This window comes from Trichosurus vulpecula, chromosome 5 (assembly GCF_011100635.1).
Source record: "Trichosurus vulpecula isolate mTriVul1 chromosome 5, mTriVul1.pri, whole genome shotgun sequence".
NCBI classification, from domain to species: Eukaryota; Metazoa; Chordata; class Mammalia; order Diprotodontia; family Phalangeridae; genus Trichosurus; species Trichosurus vulpecula.
In genome coordinates, this window is record NC_050577.1 from 93,124,911 (window position 1) to 93,146,231 (window position 21,321).

The following is a 21,321-nucleotide window of genomic DNA, read 5'->3' on the forward strand; positions in this document are numbered from 1 at the left end:
ATATTTTGTAAAAATATTCCCTTTAGAATTTTGCTTTTTTGTGTTTTTGTTATAATGTTAGGAGAGTTCATAGAATTAATCACTTTCCAGTTTGTTTCATTGAAGAGTTTCCCAAAAGCAGAGGCAAAACTAGGGCAGGGTAACTAGAGCTTTGTCCTTAGGAGCTTGAAATCGAAAGTTCAGTTCTTCTGAAACTTAGAAATCTAGAGGCATCTAGGTAGTGCAGTAGATACAGTGAAGGATGTGGAGGCAGGAAGATCCGAGTTCAAACCCTACCTCAGATACTAGCTAGGAGACCCTGGGTAAGTCACTTAACCTCGGTTCCTCACCTGTAAAATGGGGACTGTTCTGAGGCTCATGTATATAAAGAGCTTTGTAAGCCTTAAAGCGCCATATAAACGTTAGCTATTCATCACATTTTTTCTTAAGAACAATTGAGTTCAGCGCTTAGTTTGCAAGAACAGTTAGTTATAATAGGAAGCTACCGGATGGTGTATATTTCTTTTCACCCAGTGGCCGTCCTCAGCTCTGCTCTTCTCTGTCCTTCCCATAGTAACTGGACTCTCCAGTGAAGATTGGATTTTCTCTAGGAGTCATTTGGTGAGACACTTCTCAACAGGGCCATGCTTAATAAGATGAAATTAAATTGGGACAGAGGTACAATCTTGTACCTCAATAACAGTTCTTGAAAAAGATGAGGATTCACCATTTGACATGGCAGCCCCAAAGTCAACTCAATCTTGGGCTCGGGTTAGAGGTATCACTTCTAAAAGGAGAAATACGATAACCAGCTCAAGTTCAAAGTGCTTAGTACAGTGCCCGACACATAGTAGGTACTATGTAAATGCCAGCTGTTGTTATTAGACACAACGCTCCCGACGTGGTCTTGTAAGGGCAGAGTACATCAGGACTGTTGTCTTCCTCATTCTAGATGCTACTGCTGTTGTCTGAATGAAGCATTAGATCCCATTGGCTTTGTCGTCCTCTCCCCCACACGGTCTGTATGGTGAGCAGTCTGTGAAAACCCCCAGCTCTTTTTCAAATACAGCCACACTTCCAGGGCTTGTCACAGTGCCTGGCACATAGTAGGTGCTTAATAAATGTTAACTGATTGATCAGTTCTCCTATCTTTACATATGAGGTTGATTTTTTGAACTGAAGGGCAAGATTTTATATTTATCTCTCTATTTCTTTTAATTTTCTTGTTGCCTTGGTTTTTTTCTTTGGGTCTTGTAGTGTTATCTTGTAGAAATTTTAGTGTTTCAGAGTAGTATTGCTGCAGTGAAAGGACCACCTTGCTGAAGGCCTTCTGACTTTTGCTTTTTACTGATAGTGATTGCACCTTTTAGGCTGAACTCTTCCTGTTTCTCTTCCCTTTCTTTGGCTTCTGCCTTTTTTTTAACCAGCTGGAGACCTTTCCTTCCTCTTCTGCACAATGCAGTCTGCATTTAATAAGTGCGGCCAATTTGCCTGGCATCATGGTACATGCACACAATGGGGAATACACAAAATGAGATTCAGTACGTGCCATGGAGGAGTTTATGTTCTCCTTGGAGAGGCAATTAAACAAACATTTATTACTAGGACTTAGAATGTTCAAAGCACTACTTGGCCTTGGCACACAAAGATGAGAAATGGCTCGTTCCCTGCCCCCAGACACGTGGAATAATCAGAGAATAACCAGACAAGAGTTGTCTTCTTTTTCAAATGCTAAATCAAATATATTCAGGTTCTGGAATATGTGCTCCAGATACTTCTGCCTTCTGGGGAGACTTCAACTCCCTTTTGGGTTGGTTGGCTAAGATAAGGGTCCCCGGCTAAATGAGAGAGACATGTGCCATTTTCTTCTGTCTAAGATAAGAGCATTAGAACTATAAGGACCCAAATTTTAAACAAAATGGTATTGGTGGCCATTTGGGTTGGGTTGGGAAACCAGTTCCTTCCCACAAAGAGAAGGTATTTATTAAATAGCTGATAAAAGCTCTGGACACCCTGTGATTACTTCTGGAGATTCTGCTGCTCTAGGGAGGAGGGGAGCCAGGGTAGGGGTGGAGACAGGGAGGAAGCTCTCCTGGAGTGTCCCTGCATTGGAGTAGGAAGCCTGGGCATTGGCTAGTATTGGGAGTTTAACTGATTATTCTTGCTAGCTAATGTGCATGCTGTTGAAGGAGTGAAATGATCTATCAATATGTAATGTAACATTAAAAAATTGCGCGACCTCTCAAAATCATTATTTAACATCGTCTATGGAAGACCTCTAGTTACTATGCCATAGTTAATGCTATGGTTCTTTGACTGGTGAAGTGTTCTACTGGTAGAATATTGGTGTTAAAAAGGACTTTTATAGCAGCAAAATTGCTGTGGGTTGTTCTAGCTGAGATTCATCCCAGTTACCTCTTGTTCAGTTAAAGCTGGCTCATTATTTATCCTCTGTGTCTGTCTATCTCTGTGTCCGTCTGTCTCTCTCATTGTCTCTTTCTTTTTCTCCCCAAATAGATAGTTAGGTTAGTTAGAGGGGATGTTGTTCCAGCTACATATTGTCATAATCAGGATCATCTATGGTTTTCATCCATTTTGTTTTTTGCTTTGTGAATAATCTCTTTTGCATTACTATGTAAATTCACTGAGAAGACATTGGAGTGTTCCCAGCTCAGAATGAGTCCTAAGTGGAGTCCAAGACCCAGTACAAATCACGAAGTGTGATTTTCCTCAACATATGAATTTTATAAGTGAAATCAAGATAAAATGAATATTAAAAAGAGCCTTTAAGAAGAAGACAAATTACCAATGTGTTATAGAAGAAGGTAGGGTAGTTCTGTGTAGTTTTCCTTCGTGATTTAGGGAGGGAGGCATATAGAAGGAGGGCTGAGATTGGTTATACACTGATTTTGTTTATGTGTGCATATGTGAGTATGCACATGAGTGTTTTGGTTTTTTTTTGCATTTCCCATTCTATTCTCTCTACAATTTTTCTCATTGAGTTAGTGTTAGATGCTAGATAGTGGGGTAGGGAGCAATAGGGTCTGAAAAATCACCCTGATTTATAGTACCCTGGGGACAGCATTGGCTGGATTCCTACTTTATCCCATAGTTATCACCTAGAAATTTAGGTCAACCCTCTCATTTTACAGATGAGGCAACCGAGAGGCACAGAGGGGTTTTATGATTCGTTCCAGGTTACGCAGGCTTAATAATAGAACCAAAACTAGCACCCAATTACTCCCAGTCAAATAGAATTTCTATCACACCAGGGTGAACCCCAGATGTTGCCTATTTGGCAGCTTTTCCAAGGGCTTTACCTTCAGGATCCTGATTTCTCTGCTGATTCCTTGGTTAAAAACAACAACAAAAAAAAGAGACCAAAAAAAATCTTCCGAGTACCTTAGTTGGTCATATTCAAATTCAACTAATATTCATGTTAGTGCCTATCTGGTGAAAGGCACTGTGGTGGGTACTAAGAATATAAAAATAGATGCCATAGAAATCAAATCCCGTGGTTGGGGGCTTACAATTTAAAGGCAGGAGAAGCATGTACATAATAACTATGGTTAATATTCTATGATACACAAGAGACCACATAAGGATAAAGGAGAGAATAAGAGAAGGGGAGGGAGGAGCTGATAAAAGGGAGGGCGGTTTGGAGGAGGTAAAAGTCAGAAGCAAAACACTTTGGAGAATGGACAGGATAAAAGGAGAGAGAGAGAGAGAGAGAGAGAGAGAGAGAGAGAAGAGAAGAGAAGGATAAACAGGGAAAATATAGTTGGTAATCATTGCTGTGAAAAAATGAGTTTTTCTGATAAAGACTTCATTTCTCAAACATATAGAAAACTGAGTCAAATTTATAGAAGTAAGAGCCATTCTTCAGCTGATAGATGGTCAAAGGATATGAACTGGCAGTTTTCAAAGTAATAAAAGCTGTCTATATCTAGAATATATATCTAGAACATATAAGTATGTTCTAGATCACTACTGATTAAAAAAATGCATATTAAAACAACACTGAGCTATTACCTCACACCTGTCAGATTGGTTAATATGACAGAAAAGAAAATGACAAATGTTGGAGGGGGTGTAGGAAAATTAAAACACTAATGTAAAATTTTATTTCAAACCTTATCCCCTATGAGGGGGAAAAAAACAACTCTCCTAACAAATTTGCGTAGTCAAACAAAACAAATTCCCAAATTGGCCTTGATCAAAAAAAAAAAGTTTTATTCTGCTCCGAGTCCATTATTTCTCAGTAAAGAGATTAGGCCTCTGGAATCATGGTTGGGTATTGTACTGATCTGCTCATTTCACTGGGCGTTAGAATCATAGTTAGGCACTGAATTGCTAAATCTTTCAAAGCTGTTTGTCTTTCTTTTCAGTGTTGCTGTCATTCTTCTGGTTCTGCTCACTTCACTCTACACCAGTTCATACAAGTCTTCCCAGGTTTTCTACCCAGTGGTGGTATTCCCATTACAATCATGTACCACAATTTGGTCAGCTATTCTCCAGTGGATGGCACCCTCCCCCACTTAGTTTCCAGTTTTTAGCTACCACAGAAAGAAGGGCTGTGATATTTTTTATACAAAGGTGCTCTTCCCATTTCTTTAATCTTTGAGGGTCATAGGTCTAATTAGTGCTCATTGTGGGTCAAAGGGTATAGACCGTGTAGTGACTTTTGGCCCAGAGAAGAATAAAGCAGTCTAAAGCAGAAATAAAAAAATTAACAAATGCCTCCTCTGTGTTGATTATCTCTAACTTATCCTGGAAGTGATCTCTTTAAATAAATACCACTGGTCTGTGTGTCCTTGCCCTCAGTCACACTGCTAGGTGACTAGCTGGTCTGGGGAGGCTAATAACAGCTTGATTTGATAGCTGTAGACTCAGAGACAGTCCATGCTAAACGGAACCTTGGAGGTCATCTGGTGTAGGGGTTCTTCACTTGGCATCCTTAGGCGAGGGCTCTATGGATAGATTTCAGGAGGTCTGTGAACTTGGATGGGAAAAAAAATTGCATCTTTATTTTCACTAACTTGTAACCAAAATTTAGCATTTCCTTTAGTTAGTGAAACATAATTCTGGCTTCACCAGGCCACCGTAGAGGTCCGTGACACCAAAAAGGTTAAGAGATCCCCATCTGATCAAATCTTCTCACTTTGCAAGTGATGCAACTGAGATCCAAAGAAAGGAAAGTGCTTTACCTGGAGAGTGTCAGACTTAGGAGACGGAGTACTGGGCTTGTTACTTAGCTGTGTGATCTTGGCCAAGTCACTTAGCCTTTCTATGCCTCAGTTTCTTTAGCTGTAAAATGGGGATAATAATAGATCTTACCTCACAGAGTTGTTGTGAGGATTAAATGAGATATTTGTGAAGCACTTAGCACAGTGCCTGGCACATAGGTGCTTAATAAATATTTATCCCTTCCCAGAGATGTCCCCATTTTAATTGGGAGACTCCTGGGGATGTAATACTTTAACCCAAAGGAATGATTCTCTGATAATACAATTTCATGAAGGTGTGTTTGTGCGTGTGTATATTTATGTGCATGTGTCCATGTGTCTCTGTATGTAAATACTGTAAGTATTTGGTTGGTTGGGCTTTAAGCAGTATTTCTCAAATTACATTCTAATAGAGGAAGACAACGTCTTAGGGGTGCTGGAAAGCAGGGGAATGAATAGGAAGGGAAGGAGGGCTGTACTTTCCGAGGGTGTGGTAAGGAAATGGGCAAAAATAGGTGAAAAGCTCCCCTTTTAGAACCAGGAACCAGGAGTAGAGTTCAGGTTTCCAGTGGGGTGGAGATGTTTGCAGAGTGAGGCTGTGGTTAGGACACCTCATATTCGTCAGAGACTGGATGCAACCCCCAGGTCCTTTTGATGTGAAGGCCAGCTCTCTGGCAACTACCCTACACTGGTGCCCGACCTTGGTTTCCCGGGAATGCTAGTTACTTCAATTCTCTTTTCCTATTCCATGCTTCTCAGACTGACTAGAGGCCTTTTCCACCTCTCAGTTGGCTTATGATGGCTGGTAGCCATGTTTAGTGTAGAATTTAGGGCTTCTGACTCACAGGCTAGTGCCCTTTTCAGACTCTCTAGAATTCCTGAATCCCTTTGGGGTGGAATCCCTGAGAACTCCCTGCCCCCACACATTTAACTCTGGCAGCGCTAATAGAAAATGCTCTTGAGGTCATTCCTCCAAAAGCTCTCTAACGCAACATTTAGCTAAGCAAAAGGCATTTAAGGCCACAATCTGTACGATGTCAGCGCAACAGGTTTGACTTGACCTTGTATTGAATTAACTAAATTAACTATTAGTTTCTAATAATGTTTAGACTATAGATAGGTATGTCTCTTGACAGAGAGCTTCAGTGGCTGTGTGTTTTTGAAGGAGATGCTGACTCCCTGTGTGACTTACCTTGGGTGAGAAAAACACTTTACCTTTCTCAAGCTCAGTGTTTTCATCTCTAATATGAGAGATTTGGCCACAGAAGCCTCTTCTAGCTCTTGATCTATGATTCTATCAGAAGCAGACGTGTAGTTGATTTCTCTTTTGCTTGGAAGTCTGTGGGTAGAATTCCTAAGAATGGACTACTTACCACTCTCCCAGAACGTTCCTTTTATTGATTATATTACCCCCTCCAGCTGTCCTCCAGTCTTTTCTCCCTTTCACTGTTACATTTAGGAGAGGGACTTGACATGGAATTTTTGCTGGCATGGGGAATCCTGGGTCAGACTACGCCCTCTATCAATACAGGTTGCTACCTCCTCTGAAACTTATAGTCTTAGACATTTGCTTAGACCACCAAGAGGTTTAGTGACTTGTCACACAGGCGGTGTGTGTCATAGGAACTTGAATGCTGCTCTTCCTGCCCTTAGAGGCAATGTTTGCTACACTAACCTGCCTCTCAAATTTAGAAAGACTTGTCAATATTCATTATCTCCGATTCTTCGCCATCAGCTTACCCCTCCATCCCCTGCAGCCTGACTTATGTCCCTACTACTGAAATGGATTTCTCTAAGAATAACCCCACAATTACCAAATCATTTGGGTTTTTTTTTATTCTAGTTCCTCTTTAAACTTTGTGTTAGTCGTCCCCCGCCTTGATAGCCTCTCCCCTCATCCCTTGCCTTCCATAACACTGCCGGCTTCTTGTTCTCTTGTTTCTTATCTGACTGCACCATCTCAGTGTCACTACCCTCTTCACTGGTGGCTCACCTCCTGCATCCTCCTCGCTATGTGTGGGTGTCTCCCAATTTTCTGTCCTTGGATCACTTCTCTGGGGAAGCTAGGTGGCTCAGTGGATGGAGCAACTGGACCAGAGGGAGGAGAGGTTGAGTTCACATGTGACCTCAGACACTAGCTGTATGATTCTAGGCAAGTCACTTAACTTGTTTGCCTCAGTTTCCTCAGTTTCAAATGGGGATAATAGTAGTACCTAACTCCCAGGGTTATTGAGAGGATCACATGAAATAATATTTGTAAAGCACTTAGCACAGTGCCTGGCACATAGTAGGTGCTATGTCAGTATTCGCTGTATTATTTATTATTATTATTGTCTCTCTGTACATCCACCAACCAGATATTTGTTCAGCACCTCAAACTTAACATTTGAAGACCAATCCTTCGGAGGAAGGATTATTCTTCTTAGGGCCAGCGGCCAAGAACCCATAACAAGGAATGGGAGTTTCAGAGAAGTAGACCTTGCCTGGTTCCTTGAGCGGATAGATTTACTAACACTTAGAACTGCCCAAAAGTAAAGGGGCTGCCTGGGGAGGTAGCAATTTCCCCTTCACTGGAAGAATGTAATTTTGTAGAGAAAGACCTAGTTCAGGTAAGAGTTTGACAGGATGACCTCATAAGTCCCTTCCAAATCTGAGATTTTATGATTCTTTCATGTTTAAAACTGAATTCATCTTCCTTTCCTCCCAGTCTCTCTATTTCTGTTAATGGTCCCATCATCACCCAGTTCACCCATACTCAAAAATTGGGAGTCACCTTTTCCCCTTTCCTCATTTCCGGTCACTTACTCAGTCCTATCAATTATGTCTCCAGGATATAGTTATCTCTTGCATTTTTCTCTTCCTCATCAGTCACATTATCACCATCCCAGTTCATGTTGTCATCCACTTTCACCTGGACAATATTAATAGCTTCCCAACTAGTTTTCTTGCCTACCTAGTTAACATCTTGTTCACACTGCTGCCAAAATAAACTTTCTGACCATGTTATTCTCCTTTTAAAAAATATTCAGTCACTCCCTTATCGCTTCTGGGATGAAATAAAAATTCCTTAGCTTGGAGATTAAGGATGGCCATTATACGACTCCAACTGCTTTTCCAGTCTAATTTTACTCTACTTCCCTTCATGTAGTTTCCATTATAACCAAACGGCCTTTTGGCCTGTGCTCTCCAGCTATCTTGCACATTTGCACAAATTGTCCCCTGTGCCTGGAATTCCTTCATTTGTCAAATGAGATAATCATCCCTATCCCATGGGGTTGTTTTAAGGATTCTGTTTAAAAAAAAGTTTGACACATATGGAGGGTTATGTAAAGGGAAAGGATAATTATTGTCGTAACTGCAGAGAATTGGAAGAAACCTTAGGATGAGGGTCATCCTGAAAAAAAGGACGCTAGACTAGAATTCAAGGTATCTGGGTTCTTCTGATTCTGACAGGTACTAGATGTATGACCTGGGACATGTTAAGTTATTTCTCTGAACCTCAGTCTCATCTGGGAAATGGTGGGGTGGGTGATAATCGATAAGCAGTCATGTAATTCTAGGCAGCTAGATAGTACAAAGGATGGAGTGCTGGGCCTGGAGTCAGGAAGATTCATCTTCCTGAGTTCCATTCTAGCCTTAGACACATTGGTCGTGTGACCCTGGGCAAGTCATTTACCCTTGTTTGCCTCAGTTTCCTCATCTGTGAAATGAGTTGGAGAAGGAAATGGCAAACCACTTCAGTATATTTGCCAAGAAAACCCCAAAAGGGTTCACCGAGAGTCAGACAAGACTGAAACGGCTGAATAACAACAAAAACAAATCATGTAGTAAGCCATACTCTGTGCTAGGTACTGTGCTAAGTCCTGAGGCTACAAGATGCAATAGAACAGTGCCTGCCTCAAGGAACTTACATTCTAATGGAGAAGACAAGAATGAATACAAAACAAGTGGTTGTGGGAGGGAGGACTATGGCAACAGGGGATAGTGGGGGAGATTCAGAAAGGCTTCTTGTAGAAGGTAGAGCTTGTCTTGAATTTCGAAGGAAACCAGAGATTCCAAGAGGAAGAAACGAGGAGAGAGGATATTCCAGGCATAGGAGACATCCAGTGTAAGGGTGTGGAGACATGATGAGGGTGTGGTATATGAGGCATCACGAGCAGCTAACTCTGGAAGGGTTTGTAGAGTATGTGGAGGGGACTGGTGCCCAACAGAGGAGTTCATATTTGAGAGAAGGGGAGGGGAGGCCCCCTGGAGTTTATTGAGCAGGAGGAGGTGATATGGTCAGATTTGTGATTTAGGAAAGTTATTTTGGCAGGTCTGTGGAGTACACATTGGATTAGGGAGAGCCTTAAGATAGGAAGACCAAAAAGGGAGGTAAGTGCAGTAGTCCAATCACAAGGTGAGAAGGTCCTTGGCCAGGATAGTGACCCTGTAAGTATAGAGAAAGGGACAGTTGGAAGAGATGTTCTAGAGATAGAAACAATAAAATTTGGCAAGTGACTGATTATTTGGGGTGGGTGAGAGCGAGAAATCAATGATGATACTGAGTTTGCCAACCTGGGTGACTGCAAGGAGGGTGATGCCTTTGATAGTTAATAGGGAAGGTTGGAAAAGGAGTCTGCGGGGGAAGAAGATAATGAGTTTTGTTTTGGATACGTCAAATAAGTTTGAGATGGATATGAGTCATCCAGTTTGAAATAGCCAAGGGACTAGAGCTTGGGAAAGGGACTAGAACCAGAAACACAGATCTGGCAGTCATCTCCAGGGAGAGGGTAATTGAACCATTGGGAGCTGAGGAAGGGAGGGAAAGGAAGAGGGAAAGGGAAGATAAAGAGGGGAAAAGAGAAGAGAACCTAGAAGAGAACAGAGCTTGGAGGATATCTAGTTAATAGGCAGGATGTGGATGAAGATTGAGTGAAGGACTCTGAGGAAGAGTGGTCCCAGGTAGGAGGAGAACCAAGAGAGAATGGTGTCACTAAAGCCCAGAGTATCCATACGGAAAGGGTGATTATCAGTGTCAGGTGCGTTAGAGGTCAAAGATGAGGATGATACTTATATTCCTTTTATCAGCCTGGGTTTTCCCATGTGTGAAGTCCTCATTGAAATTACCTCATAGAACTGTTTAAAGCTCAGCTGAGATAAGGAGTATAAAAACATACAAATTGTAAATCAATGTGCAAATTATATTCTTTTTATTAGCCTATTCCCTTGCTTGTAAGCAAGGCCATAGTTGAACCAGAACTGAAAGACAGTTCTCTACCCCTTTCTGCAACACTCACTAACCTCTCATCAATGGTGTTCTCCTTCTTAAGTGCTATTTCACTCAGCAAGGTTGCTCTGGAATGAGCCATTCTGGACCCACAGAGTAATTAAGTTAACTCGGTATATGAGACTCAATTACCGTGCCAGCCAATCACCACGTAAGGGCTGAGTATCTGTGGACTGCATGGATCATAGGATCGCAGACTGAGAAGTCATCCAGCCCTTTCTGGTTTACAGATAAGGAAACTGAGAGCCAGAAAGATTAGACCTGTAGTAAGCAGAGCAAAGATTCCAACTGTGTTCTTTTCATTTAGGTGTGGTGCTATTTCCACTGGACCAGAGTACTATATAAAATAGAGCTGGAGGCTGGCCCAGAGTCTGAAATTAGGGTTCTCTCTAGGAAGAAAAGCCTTCCCATTTGATATTGAATTTAGGATGTGATTGTTTTATGCTACTGACATGTTGATCTTGAAAAGGCAGCAACTCCCCACCCCCGCGGGCTCTTAGGAAGCCAGTAAAGAACAGTAGAATGGAGAGCCTTCTTTTGAATGTGGGGGGAAAAAAGAGAGAGGTGGAGAGTAAAAGGTAATGCTAGGTTCTGTCTCACTCTCACTCATTTTAAGATTTAGGGAATGTGGTGAGGAAGTGGGTTCTTATCCTTTTTTTTGTATTAGGGACTCCTAATTGGCCATCTGGTGAGACCTATGGACCTGCTTTCAGAATGTTTTTAAATGCATCAAAGAAAATACATAGGATTACAAAAGAAGCCAAGTATATTGAAATTCACTTATCAAAATATTTTTCAAAAAGTTCAAGGACCTTAAGTTAAGAACCTTTAGAGACTGCAAGAAAAAGATAATTTTCTGGAACCTTTGGTTTTTAAGGATTTTTTTTTTTGAGGAGAGCAAAAGTTACAATTAATGAGTGACTGTTTTTTGTATTTCTCCCGCAGTAATTCAAATCTGATACTTTAGACATCCAGGGGCCATGAATTATGGGGCCACAGAAACACTCCCTCAAATTATGGAGGAATCTTTGGCCTGTTACCTAGGAGACATACATTGCAGTATCTTCCTCTTGGGGGGAATTACTACACCTCTCTGGGTCTCAGTTTCTTCATTTATAAAATGGTAATGTTAGACTATATGATCTCTAAGAGCCTTTCTAGCTTTAGCAGTTTCTACGATATGTCATCCCCCTTCTCCCAGTAGGGCGAACTGTTTTAACTGCATCCAGTAGAAAAATAACTACATTGAACCAGGAGACCTGGTCTAGTTAGTTTTTCAGCCATCGGTTAGAATGTCACATCACCCATTTCCTGGCCTCAGTTTCCTCATTTGTTAAATGAAAGGAACTGGACTAGATGGTTTCTGAGGTCCCCTTCAAACTTTAAAATGAGATGGAATCCCATGTGTGTATCTGAGGAGTTAATGGTTGGATAATGACATGGCCTGTGGTCTGTAATTGTTGCTGAAAGAGGGACTGTGGAAATTTCCATTTACAGCAGGCTTTGAAAAGAAACAAAACAACAACAAAAAAATCCCCAGCCCGTCTGACAACTGACTTTCTTTTGTGCACATTTAGATCCAGATACCAGAATAGAGGCGGAGTCCAGTGGGCTGGCTGTCATTGAGAAGGGCAGGATAGATAACCAAGGGTAGAAATGAGTAGTTTTCAAAAAAGGGGAAGCTGGGCTGGCAAAAGCAGAAGGCTTTCGTTTATTTATTTATTTGTTTGTTTTGGTCGCTGTCCCTAAACCAATCCAGGTCCATCTTTGATCCGTGGAGAGGAGAGCAATGAGGAAATTCATCTCCTCCCTCAGTTCCATAAAATATTTTTTTTTTCCACATTGGTGTGAGGGACACCAATTTTTCCTCATCACAGTCTGGTGCTTATAGCAGGGTGCCCACATAGTTGTTTATTTCTGTTGTCTCAGTAATCCTTTAAAAATTTTTAATTAAAAAAAAAACCAAACAACTAGCCCTATGTTATATAGTGCTCTGGTCCAGTAGAAATAGAACCATATCTAAAAACAACAACCCTGGAAGGGAGGCTGTGGTTGCCTTTATTCTTTGGATAAAGAAGTTCAGAGACCAGAAACTCAAGTGATTTCTTTGATTCAAGGAATTGTAATATTAAAGATAAAAGTGGATTGGTTCAACCAGTCTCATGCTCTGATTTTATAATTATTAGAATCCTGCTTTATGTTTGTCTAGTGGCTTCTGGGTTACAGGATCTGAAGCATAGTAGGCACTTTAAAAATGCTTATTGATTTGATTGATAAACCACTTGACATTCATTATTTCATTTGACCCTTATGACCATCCTGTGAGGTCAGTGTTACAGCGGTTACTCCAGTACTGAGATGGACCCATGACCTCATTGATTCGAATGTTTTTCAAGCCAACTATGTCTTCTTATCCTGTGTAATTCTGTTCATTTCCTCCTGTAAATTCACCATAGGGTGCCTAGCTATTATTTTCATTTTATAGATACGGAAACTGAGGACCCAGTGGTAAAATGACTTGCTTATCCAAGAACACACAGCCAGTTTGTGGCAGAGTTAGGATAAGAGGCCAAATCTCTCTGGTCAGGGTCTTCAAGAAGAGGCGATATGAACGTTTGTTTTCCTAACGTGACTGTAAGCTCTTTGAGGGTAGGACCTGTGTCATCCACCTTCCTAATTCTGAAAATACTCAAGAATAGTAGACAACGAGTAGCAGTTGAACTGAATAGATTTGCCATGCTTCTGACAAAACATCAGTGTACTCTATGTGGGAGGTACTCTATGTGGGAGGTGAACCTCCTTGAACAAGGAGGTGGAGAGTGTTGGAATGTGAGGATCTGGAGGCTCTTGAGCCAGACAGACCCTTATCTGGGCTGTTTAGGTATCGGGCAGGCGGGATGACTTGAGATGTGTCTGCTTTCCTATCCTGAATGTGCCTCAAAAAAATCTTTCTAGTAAAGAAGCAGAGACAGACCTCTAGACTGACCTACAAAAAATATGCATTTAAAGATTTCTAAAGACCTTTCTTTACAACCCTGAGAGATCATAGTAATAATTACCTTTTATATATAGCATGCTATGGTTTGAAAAGCATTTTACAAATATTATCTCATTTGTCCCTCACAACAGTCCTTTGAGTTGTGTACTGTTATTATTTTTATTTTACATTTGGAGAAACTGAGGTAGACAGATATTAAATGGCTTGCTCAAGGTCATAAGCTGGTAGATATCAAAGGCTGGTTTTGAATTCCAGGTCCAGCTCTCCAGTGAGTTGCCTAGGTATATTTAGACCTTCTACTAGACACTCCCAGAAGATGGTTGCTTTAAATGAAAGTTTAAATTACATTCCTATATTCCTCCTTGCCACACTTTTTAAAATTTGGGGGCATTTTGTGGGAATAGATTCCCTTTGCAAAGAAATACCCTCATCCCAAGGATTAACAACAGCAAAACATGTTGGAATTGTCTCAGGGGTCCTGAGATACTTTACAATTTGTTTCTGTCCTCTCTGCTTCCTCTCACTTCCTATTGTGAACATTATTACTGTGAGTAACTTCTGACCTTTTCCTCCACCACAAGAAGAGAAGGAAACAGGGCACAGTACAAACACAGAAATATGCTGTACTTTCCTAGCATGGGATGGTAACCGTAAGAGAAGTCAGCAACGATTGAACGAGTCAACGTCTTCTGTATTCCCAGCCCTATTCTAGTTGAGACAGAAGATTCAGGGAGAGGAGAAAACACGTGAAACAGAGAATAATAGAAGACAACAGCTAATCAGGGGCTATGTACCAAACAATAAATAAATTATGGGATAATAGTGCCTGAACAGACTTTTAAAAAATATCTAATCACTACCTCTCAATTTCACAGTGGGAGGACGATGACACCCAGAGAAGGGTATTAGCTAGGTCAGTCCTGATTAGTGTGAGTATCAAATCCCCTGAACTGGTCGCATGTATTCCAATTTGTACCATTCTAAGTTATAATTACATAACATGGTCATTGGTTCCAAGCTAATGGAAATAGATGGTGCAAATTCAGATAATGCAACCATGTCATTATCGTCACTAATTAGGACCTAGCTGTACGTGATTTCACTTATACTTAAAAGGTCGTAGAATTTTAGAGCTGAAAGGAGCCTTAGAGGTCCCCTAGTCAATGCCTTCATTTTATGGAGGATAAAAAAGGCCCTGAGAAGAAAAGGGACTTCCTACCCATCACACATGTATTAAGTAGCAGAACTTGAATATAAACCCTTCAAATCCTGTGTTCTCCGCACTGAATCAGACTCCCTCCCACCACTTGCCCAAGAAAGCCCAGGCAGTAATCAGAAGAGCCTGGGCTTCGGGGCGAGGGAAATGGTTCAGTTCCTCCAATTCAGATCCAGTGATCTTTCCATGAGCTGTGCTGCCTGCCTCTTTGAGTGTGGTAGGCATTCCCATAAGGAGTTTTGGTGTCCTGTGTCAACAGAACTGGCTACCTGGCAAGGGCATTTATAGAAGTTGTTTTCTATTCTTTCATTCTACAGAGGGAAGAAAATCAGCCCCATTGTCCCCCTTGTCCAAATGTAAAAAATGAGGCATTCAGGTTTTTGAATAGTCTTACTGTTAGGCGACAACTGCGCTGTACTCAGGTCTAAAAGAACTCAGATTTTCCAGACTTTGAGCCCGCTGTTCTGTCCCTGATGCCCTCTAGTCAAACTAGTCTACTTGCCTTTCCCTCAGCTTGGCATTCCGGTTTCTACTTCATTGTCTTTTGCACAGTTGTCTCTCACACCTGGCATGTATTGCTTCCTCAGCCCTGACCCCTTGACCTTCCTTCAAGACTCGGTGGTTCAGATGTTACCTCTTATCAAACAGATTGCTCAACAAGCATTCCTTAAGTTCCTGCTATGTGCCATTTCCTAATCCACCCCTTTTTCTAATGCTCTCTTTCTCCTATAAATACCTCTTACTTACTTATTTGTTGACATGTTATATCCCTCTGGTAGAAGGTAAGCCTTCTGAGAGCAAGGGATATTTTTCATTTTTCCCCCTCTATCCCCAGTGCTTAGGATAGTTTCTTCAGTGTAACAAGTGCTTGCTAAATACTTGTTGATTTGAATTTAGTTAAACTAAAACCATTGGACTGCTTGCTGACCAGGCAGTTAAAATTCAAGGAAGATGCTTCATTGCCACTTCTCTCCAGCTGATAGATCCTTCCTATGTGTTTTTAATGCATGCTGACCTGCTGGGTTAAACCAGAAAGTTTTCCCTAAGAATGTTTCATCTGAAAATCCTCTCTCTTAAGCAGCTTGTGTCTTGGGTCTTGTAATTTTGCCAAAGTGGTGGGAGTACTCACTCTTTTTTACTAACACAATTATAATTCTCCTGTTTCCATTATAACCTTTCATTCCAGGATCTCAAATGGCTTTCCAGACAATAATTAGTTTAACCTCACAACGCCCCCTCTGTAGTCTGGAGGTATTTTTCTCCATTTTACAGACCCACAGAGTTTTGAGTTTGGTTTTTTTAAATAAAATTTTATTGATAACTTTTGTTTTTTCATCACCTAAGTTTCTCCTTCTGTTCCTCTCACTCCCTCTTCTCAGAGAACCCCTTATGACAAAAGGGTTTTTTTTAGAAGAAAAAAGAGAAAAGAAAAAATAATCCCCAAAATCAATCAGCACATTTTTAAAAAAATCTGATATGTAATATTCTATACCTATGCCGTCCTCACCCCCCACTTCTGCAAAGGAGTAGGGGGAGGTGTCTTCTCATATATGTTCGTTGGGGATGAAATTGTTATTGGTAATTTTGCAGCATTAATGTTTAATTGTTTTGTGGTAGTTCTTTCCATTTGCCATTGCTGTAGTATACTGAGTATAATATTTTCTCGGTTCTGCCTACTTCACTTTGCATCAGGTCATACAAGTCCTTCCATGCTTCTCTGTATTCATTATGTTTTTCATGCAGCAGTGGTGTCAAACTGAAATAGAAACAGGGGCTACTAAACCCTATATAAGGATCCCTACAGGCCTCATACTGACTTAGGAAGCCACATGTTAACATTGTCTGTGACCTCTTTTATTTTTATTTATTTTATTCGCTATTTCCAAGTTACATTTTAATCTGGTTTAGGCCACACCTAGGAGTGTTGTGGACTGCATTTTTACAGCACAATAATATTCATTACATTCACTTGCCACAATTTGTTCAACCATTCCTCAAGAGAAGAGCATTTACTTTGTTTCCAGCTCTTTTGAACATTCTTCTATCTCCCTCCTTTTGAAAATGGAAACGTTTTGTCCTTCTCCGCTTCTGTGGTGCCTTTCTTGTTCTCCATAATCTTTCCCTAATTAGTGATATTGGTTCAGCCTCATATCCACTAGTTCTTACAGGGCCCTGGGATAGTGTTCACCCCAGCCTTGTGACATTAGCTCACAAAGGGTATCCAGGTACTTTCTTCTTCTCTCCCTGTGCCTCTTGCATATCAACCCTCTATTTGCTTTTTTTTTCTTCTGCCCTACCTAGTCCAAAGGTCATTCTCCTTGGCAGAGAAAACAGGCAAAATCAACGTTGAACAGCTTTGCCTTCTTTTTGAATAGAAGAGTACTGTGGTCATATCAGAGTTTTAGGAAAACCAATTCAGCAGGTGTGTGGAGGATAGAATAAAGAGGGGGAGAGACTGTAAATAGAGAGATTGGCAAGGAAGCTGTCGCAGTCCCCCAAGTGACAGCTTATGAGGGCCAGTGCCAGGCTATTGGCTGTGTAACTGGAGAAAAGAGGACGGATGTGAATGACGTCTTGGAGGGAGAATCAACGTCTCTTGGCTACTCCTGGGTTATGGGGGCTGAAGGAGAAGAAAGGACACAGATAACTTCAAGGTTTCAAACTTGAGTCACAAGAAGGCTGGTAGTGCCTCCCACAGAAATAGGAGAGTTTGGAGTGGAGTATAGATTTGGAGCTGTATCAAGTGAGTGAGTGGAGTGAGTTTTAGTCTGAGATTCATTTAGGACATCCAGGTGGAGATGCCCAGTGGCAGTCTAGAGCAGGAGTTCTTTTTCTTTTTTTAATATTTATTTACTTTTTAGTTTTCAACATTCACTTTTATAAAATTTTGATTTCCAGTTTTTTTTCTCCCTCCCTCTCTCTGTCTCCTCCCTCCTCCCCAAGATGGCAAGCAATCTGATGTAGGCTATACACGTACAATCATATTAAAAATGTTTCCACATTAATCATGTTGTGAAAGAAGAATCAAAAGAAAAGGGGAAAACCACGAGAAAGAAAAAACAAAAAAAAGTGAAAATAGTATGCTTTGATATGCATTCAGATTCCATAGTTCTTTCTCTGGATGTGGATAGTATTTTCCATCATGAGGCTTTTGGAATTGTCTTAGATCATTGTATTGCTGAGAAGAGTCAAATCTATCAAAGCAGATCATCGCACAATGTGGCTGTTACTGTGTACAATGTTCTCCTGGTTCTTAGAGAGGAGTTCTTGATGTTTTTTGTCATCATGGATCTCTTTGCACTCTGGTGAAGCCTATGAATCTCTTCTCTGAATAATGTTTTTAAATGCATAAAATAAAACATGTAGGATCACCCATGAAACCATTCTATCAAATATTTTTTAAAAGTTCACTGACTTCAAGTTGGGAACCCCTGGTCTAGAGGGCCTGAAGTTCAAGAGAATGATTAGGGTAGGATATACAGATTTGGGTATCTGCATAGAGATTACAATTGAATACATGGAATCTGGTGAGATCACTAGGGAGAGTGTAAGGAGAAGGCCAAGGACAGAAGGTTAGGGACGTGCGTGCTTAATTTAGCGAGGACAGTTGCATGATTAACTAGCAAAGGAGAGCAAAGGAGCAGACAGACAAGGTAGGAGGAGAACCAAGAAATAATAGTGTAAACAGAATCAGAGAGTAGTGTGTTAAAGTTACATTAAGGCCATGTAGAATGAGGAATGAGAAAAGGCTATTGGGTTTAGCCATTAAATTGTTGGAAACCTTGGAGAGGCAGCTTTTTTTAGGCAAGAGGTAGGTGCTGAAGCCAGTGTGAAATGGATTGGGAAGAGAACCCTTCTCAGTGTAGGAGGTCCCTAAGGTTTTGTCCTAAGCCTTATTCTTCTCCCTCTTGGTAACTTCATCAACTCCCATGTGTTTAATTCTGATTTCTGTGTGACTAACTCACATCCATACGTCTAGCCCCAGTCTTTCCTCTGTGTTTCAGTCATGCATCTGGTAGCAGCATGTCCAAAACTGAATTCACTAGCCATCCAACCCCTTCCCTGTTTTTGCCGAAGACACCAGCATCCTTCCAGCATTATCCTTAGCTCCTCACTCTACCTTGTCTCACACATCCAGTCAGTTTCCAGACTTCTTCCTATTTTTATCTTAACCATATCTTTCACATCTGACTCTTTTTCTCCACTCAGAGCTTAGTTCAGGCCCTCATCTCCTCTTGCTTAGATATGGGCTCCTAATTCATTTCCCAGCTTCAAGTCCCTTCCCATTCCATTTCATCCTACATGTTTTGTCTCATTTTTTACTTAGCCTTAATCAGTGAATGGGCATTGCCTCAGTCAAACTGAGACCTGTTAAAGACCTTACTTTAAAAGGCCAAAGTCTCCCACTGCATCTACAGCTATCTCTAGTCATCCTGATCTATTTCTCACTGCTGGACCCAGATGACTCCAGGGGAGAAAGTGAGGCTGGTGACTTTGCACCGAACCTCCCTCACTTAAGTCCAATTCACTTGCATATCATGGTATCATCTTCCTGATGTCACGGTCCTCTTCAAGATTGAAGGACAAGCAACACTACTACCATACCCTACTTCCAAAACAGTTTTCCTTAAGCACAGATCTGACAAGGTCATTGTTCTAATCAATCAACTCCAGTGCCTCTAGGATCAAAAACAGTTCTGTGAAGATTTTAGAGCCCTTCACAACCTGCTCCCACTCTATTTTTCTGGCCTTTATTAATTCCCCATCTCCCACTCTGTGATGCAGCCAAACCTACCTTCTCTCTATTGCTTGCACACAATCCTCTGTCTCCTATCTCTGTTTCTTTCCACTGGCCTTCTCACATACCTGGAATGCACTTTCCCCTTTTCTCCATCTCATAGAAGCTCTCTCTTCCTTTAAGATACAACTCAAGCAGCATCATTCTGTATGAAGGCGTTCCTGATCTCAACTACTAGTGTTTCCCACCAGAATAACTTGTATTTAATTACTTTGTACTTATTTGTATTTATTCACTTCTTTTTAACTCTGTATATACTTATAAATGTTTGTTGTATGCTCTTTTAGATTGTAAGCTACTTGTGAGTAGGGATTGTTTTATTCTTTGGCTTGTGTCCCTAGTGCCTAGCACAGTGCCTGGAGCGTAGTAAACTCTTAATAAATTCTTAATTTTGCATACATCTGCATATATATACATATACACATATACATCTGTATGTGTGTGTATATATATTTCTCATTAATTGAGGGAGAAGTGAGGAAATGGAAGCCATGAGGTCCTTTTCTAATTGTTTGGCTCTGAAAGGGAGAAAAGGTCTAGGGTGATAGTGTAAGGGGATGTCAGGGGCAAGTGAAGTTGTATTTTTTTAAAGGATGATTCAGTGGTTCAGTAACTCTTATGAGTGTCACTTAAATCACAATTTTGCCCCAGGCCAGCTTTACTGACCAATAGCCAGTCAATTGTGTTGCAGCCTCTGTGCAGAGGAAAATGATCAGCTCACTGAAGAGGACTGCTTTTGGTAACATGTGCTGGAGCACACAACAAAGCTGTTGTCTTATGTGTAATAATCCTGCTTTGTTCTTAGAATTGCATCAGCCAATAGTGCCTTCTTCCCCTCCCTCCTCCCATCCCAACAGTTTATGGTTAAGATTTTCTTGTAAGAACCCCAGAAGCCTTCACTTCTATTGGGAAATTTCATAGCTGCTCACAGACCCTGTCCCCTTTCCTGAACAGACAAGGCATTCCAATGCAGGGAGGGAACCTAGGATAAATGAAAATATGATGTTTTCTCTTTCATGTCTCTTCCCCCTCTTTCCTTAACCCTCATTGATAGACATTTATAAGAGCACTAAGTGATATGATGAGAACAGTTTTCTAATAAGCAGGTGGTGACTTACAGTTTTATGATTAAAAACTAAATCCCTTTGGAGAACAACTGGATCATATTCCAAACTGTGGGCTCAGAGAGGGACGTCCAGCAAGAGTTTTAATCAAGGTTTAATCTTCAGAGCTCAACCTCACTTTATATGTGCTCCCCTTCACACTACAGAAAAAAGCTGTTCTTGATTTGATGTGTTCTATATATCAGTACCTGCTGAAAACTCATGAGCCTTGGCTTATGTATTTACTTTTTCCCCATCAGAGAAGACAGTTAGAAACAGGAGACATTTAATCAAATAGCATAGAAAATGAAGTGACAAAAAGATGCTCTCAGTATGGGCTCCCACAGGTTACCCCACCACTATTGGTGCTAACCCCAGTATACACATACAGAGAACATACAGGACAAGGGAATATTTATGAAGGGCACACTCATAGGGAATGTCTGGTCCCATGCCGCTTAAGCTACCCTCTGCTACCATCTACTGGACTTCAGCCCTTCATTTCCATCTACTCTTCTACACTGACATCTACATAGCTAAAAAGCTTATCCTTGGCAAAGGCCGACTGATACTCTCTGTGCAGCTGAGTCTCTACCTAGCAAAGGAGCCAGCAAAGTCAGCAGATCATCCCAAGATAAGATTGGCTTTGGCTACCTTTGTCTGGTGCTGACTTGAGGCCTTTGGCCCTGACAGCTATCTGACTTGATGTTAGGAAATTCCTTGTTATTTTTGT

General features: G+C 41.0%; 1 protein-coding gene across 1 annotated transcript in view; it reads left to right on the forward strand.

The window, feature by feature from the left end:
- PRKAG2 (protein kinase AMP-activated non-catalytic subunit gamma 2) overlaps positions 1–21,321 on the forward strand; it is a 459,590-nt gene that overhangs the window by 37,031 nt on the left and 401,238 nt on the right. The gene's annotated exons all lie outside the window — the stretch shown is intronic.